At 40.0% G+C, this 18,089-nt stretch overlaps 1 long non-coding RNA gene across 2 annotated transcripts; it reads right to left on the bottom strand.

The window, feature by feature from the left end:
• Positions 1-8,283: 8,283 nt before the first annotated feature.
• On the bottom strand, positions 8,284-11,531 carry LOC143122464 (uncharacterized). 2 transcript variants are annotated; one of them, XR_012986687.1, is made up of 6 exons: positions 11,280-11,531; positions 9,453-9,582; positions 9,273-9,338; positions 8,773-8,862; positions 8,582-8,652; positions 8,284-8,455 (listed from the first exon to the last, which is right to left on the bottom strand). It is a non-coding gene; the product is annotated as an uncharacterized LOC143122464 (long non-coding RNA). The 2 variants fall into 2 exon arrangements; XR_012986686.1 differs by lacking the exon at positions 11,280-11,531 and adding an exon at positions 9,687-9,905.
• Between the last annotated feature and the right edge of the window lie 6,558 nt (positions 11,532-18,089).

Raw genomic sequence — 18,089 nt, 5'->3', positions numbered from 1 at the left:
TTATCTTCCTTAGACTTCGTAGATGTAGTTACTACAATTTGGAAGCGAATTTCGAAGTGTAAATATGGTTTTAGTGTGTAAACAGACCAACCGCGATTTTGCAATGAAGTTAATGGAGCCTTTTATGTAGGGCTTCCAGGCTACTTTCATGAAGTCTGTAGTTCTGTCAAAATGTATCTTATCTGTGAACATACTACATGATTATCTTCCTTAGACTTCGTAGATGTAGTTACTACAATTTGGAAGCGAATTTCAAAGTGTAAATATGGTTTTAGTGTGTAAACAGACCAACCGCGATTTTGCAATGAAGTGAATATGGAGCCTTTTATGTAGGACTACTAGGCTACTTTCACGAAGTCTGTAGTTCTGTCAAAATTGATCTTATCTATGAACAGACTACATGGTTATCTTCTTTAGACTTTGTAGATGTAGTTATTACAGTTTGGAAGCGAAATTCGAAGTGCAAATATGGTTTAAATGTGTAAACAAGACGCCTGATGTTTAATATATGTTAATGAATGGGCACAGTATTATTGTGTACAGTAATGGGCTATCAGTAGTATGTAAACAGTTCATGTGTTATGTGATTTACATAAACTAACAACAGAAATGTTAAAAGCTGGTATTGTGTTTCCTGAATTCTTACATTCAGGCATTCAAATGAAATGTAATTAAATAGCATATCAATCATGCAACAATGCAAAAACAATGAAACTAGTGTAGGCCTAATTATATTTTACATTAGTAAAGCAGTACTCTGATGTGCATGCTTTCACAAACTTTTGTAAACAATCTTAGCACTTTAAACATTGACTGTTTTGAAGTGCATGTAGGCAATATAGTATAAAAATAATAATTGTGATATCATTACAATTTGATAGGGGTTGGGAGGAGGGGGTGGGTTCATGTAGGTGGGCCCTATGACCCCAAAGTATGCCTTGACTGGGCCTCAGGTCAAAGAAGTTTGAGAAATGCTGATGTAGACAACAAAGCAGCAAGGAGGCGTCGTGTGATCATTTAAACAAGTTTTATGACGAGGTCGATGAGGGTGGGAAAAATCGTACACTTCTGTGCAAACTTTGCCCGCACTTCAGTCACATTGTCTTTTAAGAAAATGCAGTCCTTTTTTCGGTTCCAGCAGCCAACAACCTCAGAACTGACCCTTCAGGCCTCTCAGGAGGCGCTGGCCTTTAACCGCAGCCAGAAGAGAGTCAGCAGAAATTTGATTGCCTTTAAAAAATCTGACTTCTTAAAAAATCTTAAACTGGCTGCATTACGTGATTATTTCTGAGATTCTGATACGTTTTTAACCATGACCTATACACAGTTCTGGTTTGAAAATGTATCTCTTAAAATAATCACTTTATGCAGTCAGCTTAAGATGGCTTACTAGCAACTAACTAATTACCCTAGCAACAACCTAGAAACCACCCCTGTAATGTCAACCTAGCGACCACCATAGCAACCAGCATAGCAACCATGTTATTTATGCGTTTTAGCTTATTGGATGTTGCGTTAATGCAGACAACTTTTGATCCGTGTGCCCGATTTTCATAAATGAGGTACCGTTGGAATCCTTGGATGAGGCCGAGTTCCGTGCCACTGATCAAACCCACTCTTGCAGTTCCTCGGAACCGCAATTCTAGTTAGTGGGTTTGATCCAGCAAGCCCACTATTGTTCTTCTTAAGTTTACTTTATTAGTGGGTTTGATCCAGCAAGACCACAGCATGGCTTTGCCATGCTGTGGGCTTGCGGAGCAAGCCCACTATTGTTCTTCTTAAGTTTTCTTATTAGTGGGTTTGATCCAGCAAGACCACAGCATGGCTTTGCCATGCTGTGGGCTTGCGGAGCAAGCCCACTATTGTTCTTCTTAAGTTTTCTTATTATTATTATATCTTCCTATTCACCCACTTTTTGGCCGAACTACTGCTCCTAGACCGTTTGAGCTATCGACGCGGTTCGAACTCCAAAAATTCAGGCCCGAACCGGTGTAACTTGCTTGTTGATTTCGTGTCGCTGGCCCTTGTCGTTTTCGCGGTATTCCCGTTTTTCTGCGTTTTTTGGGCCCATTGAAATGCATGGCGGAATGTTCAGAATTCAAATTTCGATTGTGACATCACAGCTCTAATTGCTTAAGCTTGCACCTGGAAGAGTTCTAAGCCACCTGGCAGAGCTATAATGGGCTGGGCTGGGCTGTCTGTGTATATGAAGGTGTGTGCATGTAACTTTTGACCCGTATGTCCGATTTTCATAAATGAGGTACCGTTGGAATCCTTGGATAAGGCCGAGTTCCATGTCCCTGATCAAACCCACTCTTGCAGTTCCTCGGAACCGCAATTCTAGTTATTTATTATTCCTGTTCACCCACTTTTTGGCCGAACTACTGCTCCTAGACCGTTTGAGCTATCGACGCGGTTCGAACTCCAAAAATTCAGGCCCGAACCGGTGTAACTTGCTTGTTGATTTCGTGTCGCTGGCCCTTGTCGTTTTCGCGGTATTCCCGTTTTTCTGCGTTTTTTGGGCCCATTGAAATGCATGGCGGAATGTTCAGAATTCAAATTTCGATTGTGACATCACAGCTCTAATTGCTTAAGCTTGCACCTGGAAGAGTTCTAAGCCACCTGGCAGAGCTATAATGGGCTGGGCTGGGCTGTCTGTGTATATGAAGGTGTGTGCATGTAACTTTTGACCCGTATGTCCGATTTTCATAAATGAGGTACCGTTGGAATCCTTGGATAAGGCCGAGTTCCATGTCCCTGATCAAACCCACTCTTGCAGTTCCTCGGAACCGCAATTCTAGTTATTTATTATTCCTGTTCACCCACTTTTTGGCCGAACTACTGCTCCTAGACCGTTTGAGCTATCGACGCGGTTCGAACTCCAAAAATTCAGGCCCGAACCGGTGTAACTTGCTTGTTGATTTCGTGTCGCTGGCCCTTGTCGTTTTCGCGGTATTCCCGTTTTTCTGCGTTTTTTGGGCCCATTGAAATGCATGGCGGAATGTTCAGAATTCAAATTTCGATTGTGACATCACAGCTCTAATTGCTTAAGCTTGCACCTGGAAGAGTTCTAAGCCACCTGGCAGAGCTATAATGGGCTGGGCTGGGCTGTCTGTGTATATGAAGGTGTGTGCATGTAACTTTTGACCCGTATGTCCGATTTTCATAAATGAGGTACCGTTGGAATCCTTGGATAAGGCCGAGTTCCATGTCCCTGATCAAACCCACTCTTGCAGTTCCTCGGAACCGCAATTCTAGTTTATTTATTATTCCTGTTCACCCACTTTTTGGCCGAACTACTGCTCCTAGACCGTTTGAGCTATCGACGCAGTTCGAACTCCAAAAATTCAGGCCCGAACCGGTGTAACTTGCTTGTTAATTTCGTGTCGCTGGCCCTTGTCGTTTTCGCGGTATTCCCGTTTTTCTGCGTTTTTCGGCCCCATTGAAATGAATGGCGGAATGTTCAAGGATTCTAATTCGATTGTGACATCACAGCTCTAATTGCTTAAGCTTGCACCTGGAAGAGTTCTAAGCCACCTGGCAGAGCTCTAATGGGCTGGGCTGGGCTGTCTGTGTATATGAAGGTGTGTGCATGTAACTTTTGACCCGTATGTCCGATTTTCATGAATGAGGTACCGTTGGAATCCTTGAATGAAGCCCAGTTCAATGCCTTGCCAGCACTAAGTGTAAAGGTAATGTAAAAAAAGATGAGACTTTTTTTTAAAGCCAAACCATGTTGATACAGGTCATTAAAAAAAATATATATATATTTTCCAAATCCATTCAGCCCAGTTCAATGCCTTGCCAGCACTAAGTGTAAAGGTCATGTAAAAAAAGAGGAGACAGCGCTTCTCTTTTTTTTAAAGCCAAACCATGTTCATATAGGTCATTAAAAAAATAAATAAATAAAGTATTTCACCAATCCATTCAGCCACCCAGCTAGCTCCATTTGAACTTAGTCATGTGTACAGTTGTATAGATTATTACATTGAGAAACACACTTACATACAGATATCATGCATATCCACGCAGCATTACTAATCAAGTTACTCATCGTTGCCCAGCAAGAAGTCCACAATCAATTCAATTGTCTTGCCACGATCTGTGGAGCTTACAGACAACGTTATATTACTATAGGTTCTGTATGCTATTTAAAGCCGACCTAACGCTGAGTCCCTTCTAGACGGTGTGTTGCAATGCATTCTGGGTGCTGTGCTGTGATTCGACGGCTCGTCACCTGACCCACCAAACAACAACTCTCTGGGATGTGGCAAATATCGCGTAAAAACCTTGTTGCCGGAACAACAGGGAAAAGGCAACAGGATAGAGTGGTGAAGTCCCGCCCCTTCCGTTTGCCTCCATGGGACCTATCTTTCAAAAAAATTTGAACGGCAGTCTATGGCGAAACATAAATTATTTTCTGGTCCCGGTTGACTTGTGCCTTGAATTACCCATATGATGTTTGTCCATTTTAAAGACACATTTTCATGTAAAGACATTTGCAGTTTGTTTCGTAACTATTGAATTACAACATTGTGAAAGATCGTAATTCCAATGACTACAAACCCATCAGTCGCGCTAGTGACGTTAGCTCATTCACAGCCACACTAGATTGTACAAGCATACCAGCAACAGGTCTTAATTGGGCTTTCCTTGCCGAAGAAAATACCATGAGTCAGAGGATTAAACTCATCAGGTAAGTTGTATTCGTCCATAGACTGTACATTACATACTGTTAAGTGACATAGCAGGCAGCAAGATGCAACCGTTAACTAGCATAACAGCTCTTATCGTTTCATTACGTTGGTGACGTACATCGTTCGAGACGAGAGATGTAGTCCACTGAGTGGATTCGCACAAAACCAACATAACTTTTGAAGTCTATCGAACAACAGTACTTTCTTGACGTGAAAAATTATCTTTTAAATTCACACACATCATATGTGAAATTTGTGGCACAATTCAAACTGGACCAAAAAATAATTGTTATCTCTCCATTAACTCCCGTTCATAATTTTTTGAAAGATAGGTCCCATGGACCGGAAGTAGAAGGGGCGGGACTTCACCACTCTATAGCAGCACGAAAGATACACAGGATACACACGGAATTTTGATGGACGTCCTTATCAGTCTATGGTCTAACTTATAAACGTGTCGGGTCAACGTCAACGATAAGTAAGTTAGGCTAACGTAAACGTTAGCTATTTGCTGTTGTCATATGCTAGTGCTATATGCTTTAGGCTACGTGATGGCCATTTATCACACTAATTTTAGGTACTACTTTTACGAGGTCTGTAGTTCTGTCAAAATGTATCTTATCGTTGAACAGACTACAAGGTTATCTTCCTTAGACTTCGTAGATGTAGTTACTACAATTTGGAAGCGAATTTCGAAGTGTAAATATGGTTTTAGTGTGTAAACAGACCAACCGCGATTTTGCAATGAAGTTAATGGAGCCTTTTATGTAGGGCTTCTAGGCTACTTTCACGAAGTCTGTAGTTCTGTCAAAATGTATCTTATCTATGAACAGACTACGTGATTATCTTCCTTAGACTTCGTAGATGTAGTTACTACAATTTGGAAGCGAATTTCGAAGTGTAAATATGGTTTTAGTGTGTAAACAGACCAACCGCGATTTTGCAATGAAGGGAATATGGAGCCTTTTATGTAGGACTACTAGGCTACTTTCACGAAGTCTGTAGTTCTGTCAAAATTGATCTTATCTATGAACAGACTACATGGTTATCTTCTTTAGACTTTGTAGATGTAGTTATTACAGTTTGGAAGCGAAATTCGAAGTGCAAATATGGTTTAAATGTGTACACAAGACGCCTGATGTTTAATATATGTTGGATGGGCACAGTATTATTGTGTACAGTAATGGGCTATCAGTAGTATGAACAGTTCATGTGTTATGTGATTTACATAAACTAGTAAACAACAGACATGTTAAAAGCTGGTATTGTGTTTCCTGAATTCTTACATTCAGGCATTCAAATGAAATGTTATTAAATAGCATATATATACTCTATCAGTGTATGATGCTTGCATGAGGGAAACATCCCAAAACAACGGCACCCATATAATTGCTGTTGTTTTGAGAAGTATTTCTCATGCAAGCATCATGCAACAATGCAAAAACAAAGAAACTAGTGTAGGCCTAATTATATTTTACATTAGTAAAGCAGTACTCTGATGTGCATGCTTTCACAAACTTTTGTGAACAATCTTAGCACTTTAAACATTGACTGTTTTAAAGTGCATGTATAGCAATATAGTATAAAAATAATAAGTGTGATCTCATTACAATTTGATAGGGGTTGGGAGGAAGGGGTGGGTTCATGTAGGTGGGCCCTATGACCCCAAAGTATGCCTTGACTGGGCCTCAGGTCAAAGAAGTTTGAGAAATGCTGATGTAGACAACAAAGCAGCAAGGAGGCGTCGTGTGATCATTTAAACAAGTTTTATGACGAGGTCGATGAGGGTGGGAAAAATCGTACATTTCTGTGCAAACTTTGCCCGCACTTCAGTCACATTGTCTTTTAAGAAAATGCAGTCCTTTTTTCGGTTCCAGCAGCCAACAACCTCAGAACTGACCCTTCAGGCCTCTCAGGAGGCGCTGGCCTTTAACCGCAGCCAGAAGAGAGTCAGCAGAAATTTGATTGCCTTTAAAAAATCTGACTTCTTAAAAAATCTTAAACTGGCTGCATTACGTGATTATTTCTGAGATTCTGATACGTTTTTAACCATGACCTATACACAGTTCTGGTTTGAAAATGTATCTCTTAAAATAATCACTTTATGCAGTCAGCTTAAGATGGCTTACTAGCAACTAACTAATTACCCTAGCAACAACCTAGAAACCACCCCTGTAATGTCAACCTAGCGACCACCATAGCAACCAGCATAGCAACCATGTTATTTATGCGTTTTAGCTTATTGGATGTTGCGTTAATGCAGACAACTTTTGATCCGTGTGCCCGATTTTCATAAATGAGGTACCGTTGGAATCCTTGGATGAGGCCGAGTTCCGTGCCACTGATCAAACCCACTCTTGCAGTTCCTCGGAACCGCAATTCTAGTTAGTGGGTTTGATCCAGCAAGCCCACAGCATGGCAAGCACAGCTTTGCCATGCTGTGGGCTTGCGGAGCAAGCCCACTATTGTTCTTCTTAAGTTTTCTTATTATTATTATTTATTATTCCTGTTCACCCACTTTTTGGCCGAACTACTGCTCCTAGACCGTTTGAGCTATCGACGCGGTTCGAACTCCAAAAATTCAGGCCCGAACCGGTGTAACTTGCTTGTTGATTTCGTGTCGCTGGCCCTTGTCGTTTTCGCGGTATTCCCGTTTTTCTGCGTTTTTTGGGCCCATTGAAATGAATGGCGGAATGTTCAAGGATTCTAATTCGATTGTGACATCACAGCTCTAATTGCTTAAGCTTGCACCTGGAAGAGTTCTAAGCCACCTGGCAGAGCTATAATGGGCTGGGCTGGGCTGTCTGTGTATATGAAGGTGTGTGCATGTAACTTCCCACACAGCAAAAGGACTCCGCGGCGGATCCGCCGCGGATGTATGACGACATCCGGAACGGACCCGCGAAACGGACCCGTATCGGAGTCCAGATGCTCTCAGGAACGGATCCGCTACGAAGGCGGATCGCGGACCCGCCGTGGCCCCGCGCTGCATCCGCCCCGCATCCGCGATTAAAACCTTACCTCCGCGGCGGGTCCGTTTGGGACCCGTAAATTGATACATGCATCCGCCGCGGACCCGCAACGGACTAATAAAGGCTCATCTGGCCCGGGTCCGTTTCGGACCCGTTTATCTCATTTTCAAAATTTCTTCTGTTCTTGCTTTAGGATTAAATAGGATAAACTATAGGATAAAAGTAAAACTATCACTAGGCCTAGCCTAGGCTACTACAGCAAGATAGGCCTACGATTAGCATCGCCTCGTATTTTTAACTTAACAATACTGTCAATAAACCTAACAGAAAAGGTTTAAGTCAAGACATCAATTTACTGTACAAACGTGATCACTACTCAATGGAAATATAAAATGGACATTTATGGAAAGTTACAGATTATAAGCTATTCTGTTTTTGTTAAGTAGCCTACGTTGCCTAGCCTAATTTTGAGGTCAAAACCTAATTTAGTGCTTTATCAGCCTAGGTCAGTGCAGACATGAAATATTTTATCTAATAGGCTACAACTTCAATGAAATGCTGCGCTATGCACATCTAAAATATCAGAAAATGAATAACTGGTGAATGACAAGAAGTTAAATAAAAAGATTGTTTAATGCTTATTTCTCCTATTAATCCATTTGTGTGGATGGAGGCGGAACATGTCTCCTCGTTGCCCGATCCACCGCCAGTTGAAACACCTAATTGCGTGCTTGGTGACCTCAGCGTCCGTGGCCTACCGTGTCACCATGTTTTTCCTCACAGCACCTGTAATCAAACAGACAGATATGTTTATGTTTATGGTATGTAGCATCCAAAGCCAAGTATGCTTACACAATACAATATATGAGATAGGTATTAAGGAGATTAAATTTAAAAAGAAACATGACTTACAAAGCTCCTCTGTTCGCTGCACGTTGAGGGCTGGTGTGGGGGTGGAGGGAGTTGAGGAGGGACTGCCATTCCTGGCCCATAGTGAGGTGGGCGGTGTGCGAGAGGGGGAAAAAATGTATTAAATGGTAGTCATCATTGATAATACACATGGGGCCTTTCTATTCACTAATATTTCAGAGATCAGTCCCTACCTTGAGTAACTCTCCGTATGTTAAATGCGGGTGCAGGTGCAGGGAGTTGAGGTGGTGAAGAGTGTTGCGGTCCTGCCCCATGGTGAGGTGCTAAGGGAGATAAATGGTTGTGATCTGTTAACCATGGTAGGCTGAGAGCTACAGGGCCAAACAATGGCAAACAAAAACAAATCTCTGGTCATACTGGACATGAATTTGTATGTTTCAACATTTTGGTATGCACTATCTATATCAACTCCATGGATGGATTAACATTGAAATCAATGTGTTTCAATACAATCTGATAATAATGAATTAACTTTTCAGGCAATATTGCATGAATGCAGATGTTTTAACTGACAAAATATTTGGCTGAGATTTTGAAAGTAATGTATGAAGTATGCAGAAAATCTGAGATGGTAATGCAGATGCAATCTGTTGATTTGAAATAGAGTGACTACTGCTGTGTTAATATAGATGGGGCCACTGTATTCAATTTTATTTCAGAGATCAGTCTTTACCTTAACAGTTTTCTCCAGGTTGAGGGGTAGTGACTCGGCTGCCTGGCACTCGGCAAGATGGTGGAGCTGGAGGAATAGATACAAGGAGAGGGGAATGTCTTTAGCACCAAGAATGTTAACCATATCTCTAATATTAATATAATGATTTAGTTATTTCAATGTTAAGAGATTATTACTTACTTTGCCAGTGCAATTGGCTTGGGCTTGAGGCTTCAACTGATATACCAGGCGAGTTGGAAGGTACCTCAGAGATGCAAAGTCACCATTTACTGGCTCTTCTTCACTCTCATCAGAGTCCCCGAAACGATGGCTGTTAAATAACCATATCATTATGGTTATTGCAATCCCATATATACATATAGTACAAGCATCTCTGGTCTATTTTGGAATGCTATTGGAATGTGTTCACATTACATTTTAACAACCCAGAAAGTATCTTCATGAAGCGAACCCAACAGAGGCAATCATAACGTTAGATAAAAGTTGACGCTGCAGAACAAACAAAATAGAAGATGGGGACCAAGTTCCATACAGTTAAGTTACGTTAGCATAATAAATCACAAACAGACGCCAATACCCATTAGTTGTCTGAACCGACTTAAACAGTGATTAAAATGCCGAGGCTTTCATTACAAAGATGGCGGAAGGACACTAAAGTTACGTATGAGACCAAACTTGGCAAAATGCAAACGTTAATGCACAGCTAGCTAGAAGCTAAGGCAGGGGTGGGCAAACTTTTTGGCTCAAGGGCCACATTGGGTTTTGAAAATTGCCTGGCGGGCCGCACAACAACCACATAAAAAAAATACATTTTTTATAGCCTATAATTTAGTATGAAAAGTATTTGTTTTAAAATGTGAATTTCTTAAAAATACTGCTCATTTTATGCTGTTTAACAAATGTACAAATTGTGCACTGTCGCTTTAAGACAGTCGCTTTAATTCACGTTTATTTCTCAATGATCTTCTGCCTGCTCCGCTATGGCTAGTGCTGTACCTACGGCTGTGCCCTCTCACGGTTTTTAAATGGTCAGTAGTGGGAACTACTGTTGCCTTCATGATTTCCTTTTAAAAGTTTCTTATAAGAAGGACATACATATCACTTATCAACAATGACAAGCCAGAACCTGCGGCTCTCTTCCTCTCGTGAGTGCAGACGCGTTCCCAATTAAATGGATCGCATAATGTTCACGTTAGATTTGCTGCAAAGGAGATAACTAAGAGTTAACTTAGTTTAACATGATGTTATCTCTATTTAACATGATGTTTTGACATTGACATTGTAAACGTTCTCTAAGGAGAGTGAAAAGCAGTTTGCAATAGCAGCTAAAGCTAACCAACTATCGCAGGAAAAAAAATAGCGAGCAGCCTGATAAACAAATGAAATGCTCGGCGGGCCGGATGAAAGTGCCGCGGGCCGCAGTTTGCCCACCCCTGAGCTAGGGCTAAACCATTATCAGTGAGTCAACATGCTAAAGTTGTAGGTAGCTTTCATAGCAGACGAGTGCTTCACTGACTTCATTGACTGAAATACCAGTGCCAATGTATCAGCTTAATCAAGGATTGCATCGCAAACGTGATCTCAAACATATATATGTATAATAGACATTAGCAATAACTTATGCAATTGCGCTTAGCAGCATGCTAGCTATCGATAGCAGCTGTATGCCGCTAGCATAGTAGCACTATGGACTATGGACAACAGCAACACATTAACAGACAAGACCAGACTAACGTTAAATAACAATGTGTGTTTTTTAAATCACACTACCATAACATATTCTGCCGAAATTGCTAACCCATTTTAAATCAAATAGGCTACAGACTCATATGAGCATCACAGCTAACAATAACGTTAACTTAACGTTAGCCTGTTGCTCAAAATTACAAACATCTGCACTAATATCAAACAACGTCATTACAATCAATAAACATGATAAGTATAAAACCACAAAGGCCAATGTTTAGCTATTGTGAATGTCGCAATATATTAATAAATATCACTTACTCGAGAGGGTTCAGCGCAACCGTGTCCCAGCAAAGAAAATATCCACTAGTATGACTCTTCTCGGCTCTTGGTGTACAGTCATATTCAACCGTTACAGTACAGGCGCGTCCGCGCCCGCGGATCCGACATGGGTCCACTCAGGACCCGCTGTTTGACAGTAGAATTTACGGAGCCGCCTGGAGGCGGAGCTGATCCTCTGTGCGGCACCAAAACGAATGCGACAGTCACGCGGGTTTGGCGACTTGAAGGCGGATCCGCCTAGGAGTCTACTGCTGTGTGGGTTTTGACCCGTATGTCCGATTTTCATAAATGAGGTACCGTTGGAATCCTTGGATAAGGCCGAGTTCCATGTCCCTGATCAAACCCACTCTTGCAGTTCCTCGGAACCGCAATTCTAGTTATTTATTATTCCTGTTCACCCACTTTTTGGCCGAACTACTGCTCCTAGACCGTTTGAGCTATCGACGCGGTTCGAACTCCAAAAATTCAGGCCCGAACCGGTGTAACTTGCTTGTTGATTTCGTGTCGCTGGCCCTTGTCGTTTTCGCGGTATTCCCGTTTTTCTGCGTTTTTTGGGCCCATTGAAATGAATGGCGGAATGTTCAGAATTCAAATTTCGATTGTGACATCACAGCTCTAATTGCTTAAGCTTGCACCTGGAAGAGTTCTAAGCCACCTGGCAGAGCTATAATGGGCTGGGCTGGGCTGTCTGTGTATATGAAGGTGTGTGCATGTAACTTTTGACCCGTATGTCCGATTTTCATAAATGAGGTACCGTTGGAATCTTTGGATAAGGCCGAGTTCCATGCCCCTGATCAAACCCACTCTTGCAGTTCCTCGGAACCGCAATTCTAGTTATTTATTATTCCTGTTCACCCACTTTTTGGCCGAACTACTGCTCCTAGACCGTTTGAGCTATCGACGCGGTTCGAACTCCAAAAATTCAGGCCCGAACCGGTGTAACTTGCTTGTTGATTTCGTGTCGCTGGCCCTTGTCGTTTTCGCGGTATTCCCGTTTTTCTGCGTTTTTGGGCCCCATTGAAATGAATGGCGGAATGTTAAAGGATTCTAATTCGATTGTGACATCACAGCTCTAATTGCTTAACCCTTTGCAGACCGCGCCGAACATTCCATTTTTTCATACTCGATGGCCTTATGGCACAAAAAGGCTTATTGTGTGATTATGCTACATGACAGAGATATAATTTACCCACCTTTATAATCAGGAGAAATAGCCCTTTCAAATGATATAAAATATAATTAATAATTTTGAGGAGAACACACATATTATTTTAAAAATATCTTTAAAATTCAACCCCAAAAAACACAAAACTATCAGTTTGTCAAGATTAATCTAATTTTTCCCCCAATTTCTGTTGTAGATAGAGAAAAACTTAGAGTGTGTGTGAGATTCACAATTTTGTCCTCTACTCAGTGATGAAAACAGAATTAATGTATCACCTTTTGTTCAAAAGTTATGATAAATTTATTAGACCTTTGCAGACGGCATGAAACATTCCGTTTTTTCATACTTGATGCCCTTGTGAGACAAAAAGGCTTATTGTGTGGCCATGCTACATGGCAGAGATAAGATATACCCACCATTGTAATCAGGAGAACTAGCCCTTTAAAATGGCACATATCATAGTTAATAAGTTTGAGGGTAACACACATTGTTTTTAAACAATACCTTCAAAATTCAACATCAAAAAACACGAAAATATAAATTTGTCAAGATGAATCTTACTTTTCACATAATGTCTATTGTAGATATAGTGTGTGAAAGATAGACAGTGTTGTGTTCTCCTCAGTGAAAGAAACAGAATCAATTTATCACCTTTGGTTCAGAAGTTATGATTAATTTACTCATAACTGCAAGTCGCAGTAACAAGTAGAATTTTTAAAGAGTAGGATGTTTTCCTTTCCTGGTTTGACATCTGACCAAAAATACACAGATATAATGGTCATGTAACAAATATAAGATGTTTTACCATAAAAACAAGATGCATAGCTAAATATAGGATGTCTTACTGTACTCTGAAGAGGCAAAATCAATTGTGGGGAGGAAAGATAAAGGCTGAAATAAAGACTAGGCAGATGGTAACTGCTTCTCCGTGTGCTTCATTCTACTATGAAAACAAGAATAAGAGACACTGGCACATGTGTTAGGTTTACGAAAGAGGAAATAAATCATTTTATTTAGATAAGTCTTTAACAATTTCATTAAATAATCAGGAACAACAACTTCAGGTAAATAACATAAACATATGTTTACAAACAAGCAGTAACTATTAGAACTACAAGAATGACAAGACAACAGTATAACTAACATGATGAACAAAGCATCAATTCATATTATAGCATAACAAAGCATCAATTTACATTCACACATATAAACAATTAAAACATTAAAGGAGAAATTCAATACATTTAACAACCATACAGCATATAATTCGATACAATATATAATTATCGATATAATTTGCCATACACATAAGGTGATACACTAACGCCGCATTCACACCAGATCCGTGGTGTGTGTGTTGTCACAGCTGTGGCGTGTGTGTGTGTGTGTGTGTCCATCTAAGCCTAGCAGACGATGAGGTGTAAATGCTACTGGAGTTGGTGTCCCTGTCTGTGTTAGAAGGATAGGCAAAGTGTATGCTTTCTACCTGACATGGGACTTGACCAAGCTCAAAATAAAGAAATTGTCAGATAAGAAAATTAGAAATTGAATTACAAATCTAAGCAAACTTCCTGAATTTCCCCTTGGGGATCAATAAAGTATCTATCTATCTATCTATCTATCTATCTATCTATCTATCTAAACTATTATCACTATAATCCCTGTCATTATTGTTATAAGCAACACTCTTATCACAACCAGAAATGTGCATACGCCCAGTTGGGCGAACACACACACACATACAAACATGCTTACCCAGCTGAGGATGACGGGAGATTACTCTCCTCCTCTAGCAAATCATTGTCTTCCTCTTCATCCAGAAACTACCCATCCATGTCCCATGTCCATGCCATCGTGGTCCTTGGGGTCATGTTTGCCATCAGCAGTCGGCTGCTTTCACCTCAGTTGCACGTACTTCTCTCACTCCATCTAAAATAACAAAAAATCACAGGTCTGATAGTGAATAGGTTGTTTAGTTTTATTTTACATTACTTCCACATAATCTTAATCACCACCAACCATGACTCTTTTCACTAAAAGTATTTTTGTGACTGGAGGACTCCAATATTGCTTGGAGAGGTAACATTAGTCTCAGAGCTCACTATAAGTGTTATTGCCTTGGCTAAACCATACATAGCATACCAGCTTACAAGCAAACATTGATTCATGAACATGAGTCAGGAGATATGACAGAAAACATCTAAACAGCGTATGCATACACATACACACCGTGCATAGGCTACTGCAGTAGCGTAAAGACAAAACACCCCCAGAAAATTATGTGTCGACGAGTAGGCTTGGGTGTATGAGCTCCCATCATAGTTAGCCACCCAAAAACCTCATAATCGTAGCAGCCAACCTTACAGCCTAAAAGTTAAACAATACTAAGACACATTTCTAACAAATCTTCAGTCATGTATTGATGAAAACAGCAGTCAATGAATAAAATCCTTACACCATCGGTGATCAACACAGTCTTCACGTCGGTAACATAACATTAACGTTGTCCTTCATGTCAGATGTTTCTATCTAAGTAAGCTAAGCAACTTGGCTACAAACAACTGTAAATTGTGTTATACGAAGCAATGAAAGGTTTATTTGACAATAAAATACCGATTAGGTGTACTTGACATAAAGTTGCCAGTCATGAAGCACGGGAGTGAACTTTATCGCGACTACGCGTCAGGACATGTTGCAGCCTCTCCTGATGCTAACGTTACCTAACTTAGCTAGTTTTCTGTATCATCAGATGACAAGCAAGCAACATCGTTCAAAATAGAACAAATCGTTAAAGTTTCAGTCCTAGTAGGTCTGTAATCTTGGTTGACATATAGTAACCCCCAAAAAATGATTGAAAATAATGAGTTTACTAAAGATTACGGTGTGCTAAAATACAAGCTGTCATATCAGCTGAAGTGAACACACACACGCATTATGTTACGGCCATGCATACAAGGTGTAATTACCAGCAAAAATAACTTTTAAAAACGATTTTGAAGTAATAACATGGATAACAAGTAGTAATAACATAAAAAGACTTGTTTTTACCTCAGATGATCCAGTAGTTTCTCCTTTAGACGACGTGAAGATCAACAATGCAGTTTTTCCTGCTGTTTTTCCTCTAGTGGAGGGAGACGTCAACTCTTGATTTTTCCTTCACGTAGTAAAAGTAATTCGCGCCACAAATCCCTTAACCAATCACATCGCCAGAAAGCCTATGATGTGACGTTTTTGAGGAAGTTTTCATTGATAAAATTGGTTGGGGTATGGCAGAGTTATTAGACTGAATGTCATCGGTACTGGGGTACCGAAATTAGAACGTGCGGTCTGCAAAGGGTTAAGCTTGCACCTGGAAGAGTTCTAAGCCACCTGGCAGAGCTCTAATGGGCTGGGCTGGGCTGTCTGTGTATATGAAGGTGTGTGCATGTAACTTTTGACCCGTATGTCCGATTTTCATGAATGAGGTACCGTTGGAATCCTTGAATGAAGCCCAGTTCAATGCCTTGCCAGCACTAAGTGTAAAGGTAATGTAAAAAAAGATGAGACAGCGCAAAGCGCTGTCTCATCTTTTTTTTAAAGCCAAACCATGTTGATACAGGTCATTAAAAAATATATATATATATATTTCCAAATCCATTCAGCCCAGTTCAATGCCTTGCCAGCACTAAGTGTAAAGGTCATGTAAAATTCGCGCTGTCTCCTCTTTTTTTTAAAGCCAAACCATGTTCATATAGGTCATTAAAAAAATAAATAAATAAAGTATTTCACCAATCCATTCAGCCCAGTCCTATACCCAGCTAGCTCCATTTGAACTTAGTCATGTATACAGTTGAATAGATTTTTACATTGAGAAACACACTTTCATACAGATATCATGCATATCCACGCAGCATTACTAATCAAGTTACTCATCTTTGCCCGGCAAGAAGTCCACAATCAATTCAATTGTCTTGCCACGATCTGTGGAGCTTACAGACAACGTTATATTACTATAGGTTCTGTATGCTATTTAAAGCCGACCTAACGCTGCGTCCCTTCTAGACGGTGTGTTGCAATGCATTCTGGGTGCTGTGCTGTGATTCGACGGCTCGTCACCTGACCCACCAAACAACAACTCTCTGGGATGTGGCAAATATCGCGTAAAAACCTTGTTGCCGGAACAACAGGGAAAAGGCAACAGGATAGCAGCACGAAAGATACACAGGATACACACGGAATTTTGATGGACGTCCTTATCAGTCTATGGTCTAACTTATAAACGTGTCGGGTCAACGTCAACGATAAGTAAGTTAGGCTAACGTAAACGTTAGCTATTTGCTGTTGTCATATGCTAGTGCTATATGCTTTAGGCTACGTGATGGCCATTTATCACACTAATTTTAGGTACTACTTTTACGAGGTCTGTAGTTCTGTCAAAATGTATCTTATCGTTGAACAGACTACAAGGTTATCTTCCTTAGACTTCGTAGATGTAGTTACTACAATTTGGAAGCGAATTTCAAAGTGTAAATATGGTTTTAGTGTGTAAACAGACCAACCGCGATTTTGCAATGAAGTTAATGGAGCCTTTTATGTAGGGCTTCTAGGCTACTTTCACGAAGTCTGTAGTTCTGTCAAAATGTATCTTATCTATGAACAGACTACATGATTATCTTCCTTAGACTTCGTAGATGTAGTTACTACAATTTGGAAGCGAATTTCGAAGTGTAAATATGGTTTTAGTGTGTAAACAGACCAACCGCGATTTTGCAATGAAGTTAATGGAGCCTTTTATGTAGGGCTTCTAGGCTACTTTCACGAAGTCTGTAGTTCTGTCAAAATGTATCTTATCTATGAACAGACTACGTGATTATCTTCCTTAGACTTCGTAGATGTAGTTACTACAATTTGGAAGCGAATTTCGAAGTGTAAATATGGTTTTAGTGTGTAAACAGACCAACCGCGATTTTGCAATGAAGTGAATATGGAGCCTTTTATGTAGGACTACTAGGCTACTTTCACGAAGTCTGTAGTTCTGTCAAAATTGATCTTATCTATGAACAGACTACATGGTTATCTTCTTTAGACTTTGTAGATGTAGTTATTACAGTTTGGAAGCGAAATTCGAAGTGCAAATATGGTTTAAATGTGTAAACAAGACGCCTGATGTTTAATATATGTTAATGAATGGGCACAGTATTATTGTGTACAGTAATGGGCTATCAGTAGTATGTAAACAGTTCATGTGTTATGTGATTTACATAAACTAACAACAGAAATGTTAAAAGCTGGTATTGTGTTTCCTGAATTCTTACATTCAGGCATTCAAATGAAATGTAATTAAATAGCATATCAATCATGCAACAATGCAAAAACAATGAAACTAGTGTAGGCCTAATTATATTTAGATAGATAGATAGATAGATACTTTATTGATCCCCAGGGGAAATTCAAGGTCTCAGCAGCATACATACAACACAACACATTCTTTAACAGCAGAAAGAGTAATTAAAGTGTATAATATAAAAACACAACTAAGCAGTAAGGACAGTAGAAGATAAGAATATGCTAAATATACTAAAATACAAATTATACTAACACTTAATACAATATATAAAAATATACTAAAATACAAATTACAAAAA

This window comes from Alosa pseudoharengus, unplaced genomic scaffold (assembly GCF_046254945.1).
Source record: "Alosa pseudoharengus isolate Yale_2024_CS ecotype anadromous, Long Island Sound unplaced genomic scaffold, YU_APseudo_1.1 YU_APseudo_1.1_scf_14, whole genome shotgun sequence".
Lineage (NCBI taxonomy): Eukaryota > Metazoa > Chordata > Actinopteri > Clupeiformes > Clupeidae > Alosa > Alosa pseudoharengus.
The sequence above is the reverse complement of the archived record's forward strand: the minus strand, read 5'-3'. Positions and strand labels throughout refer to the sequence as shown.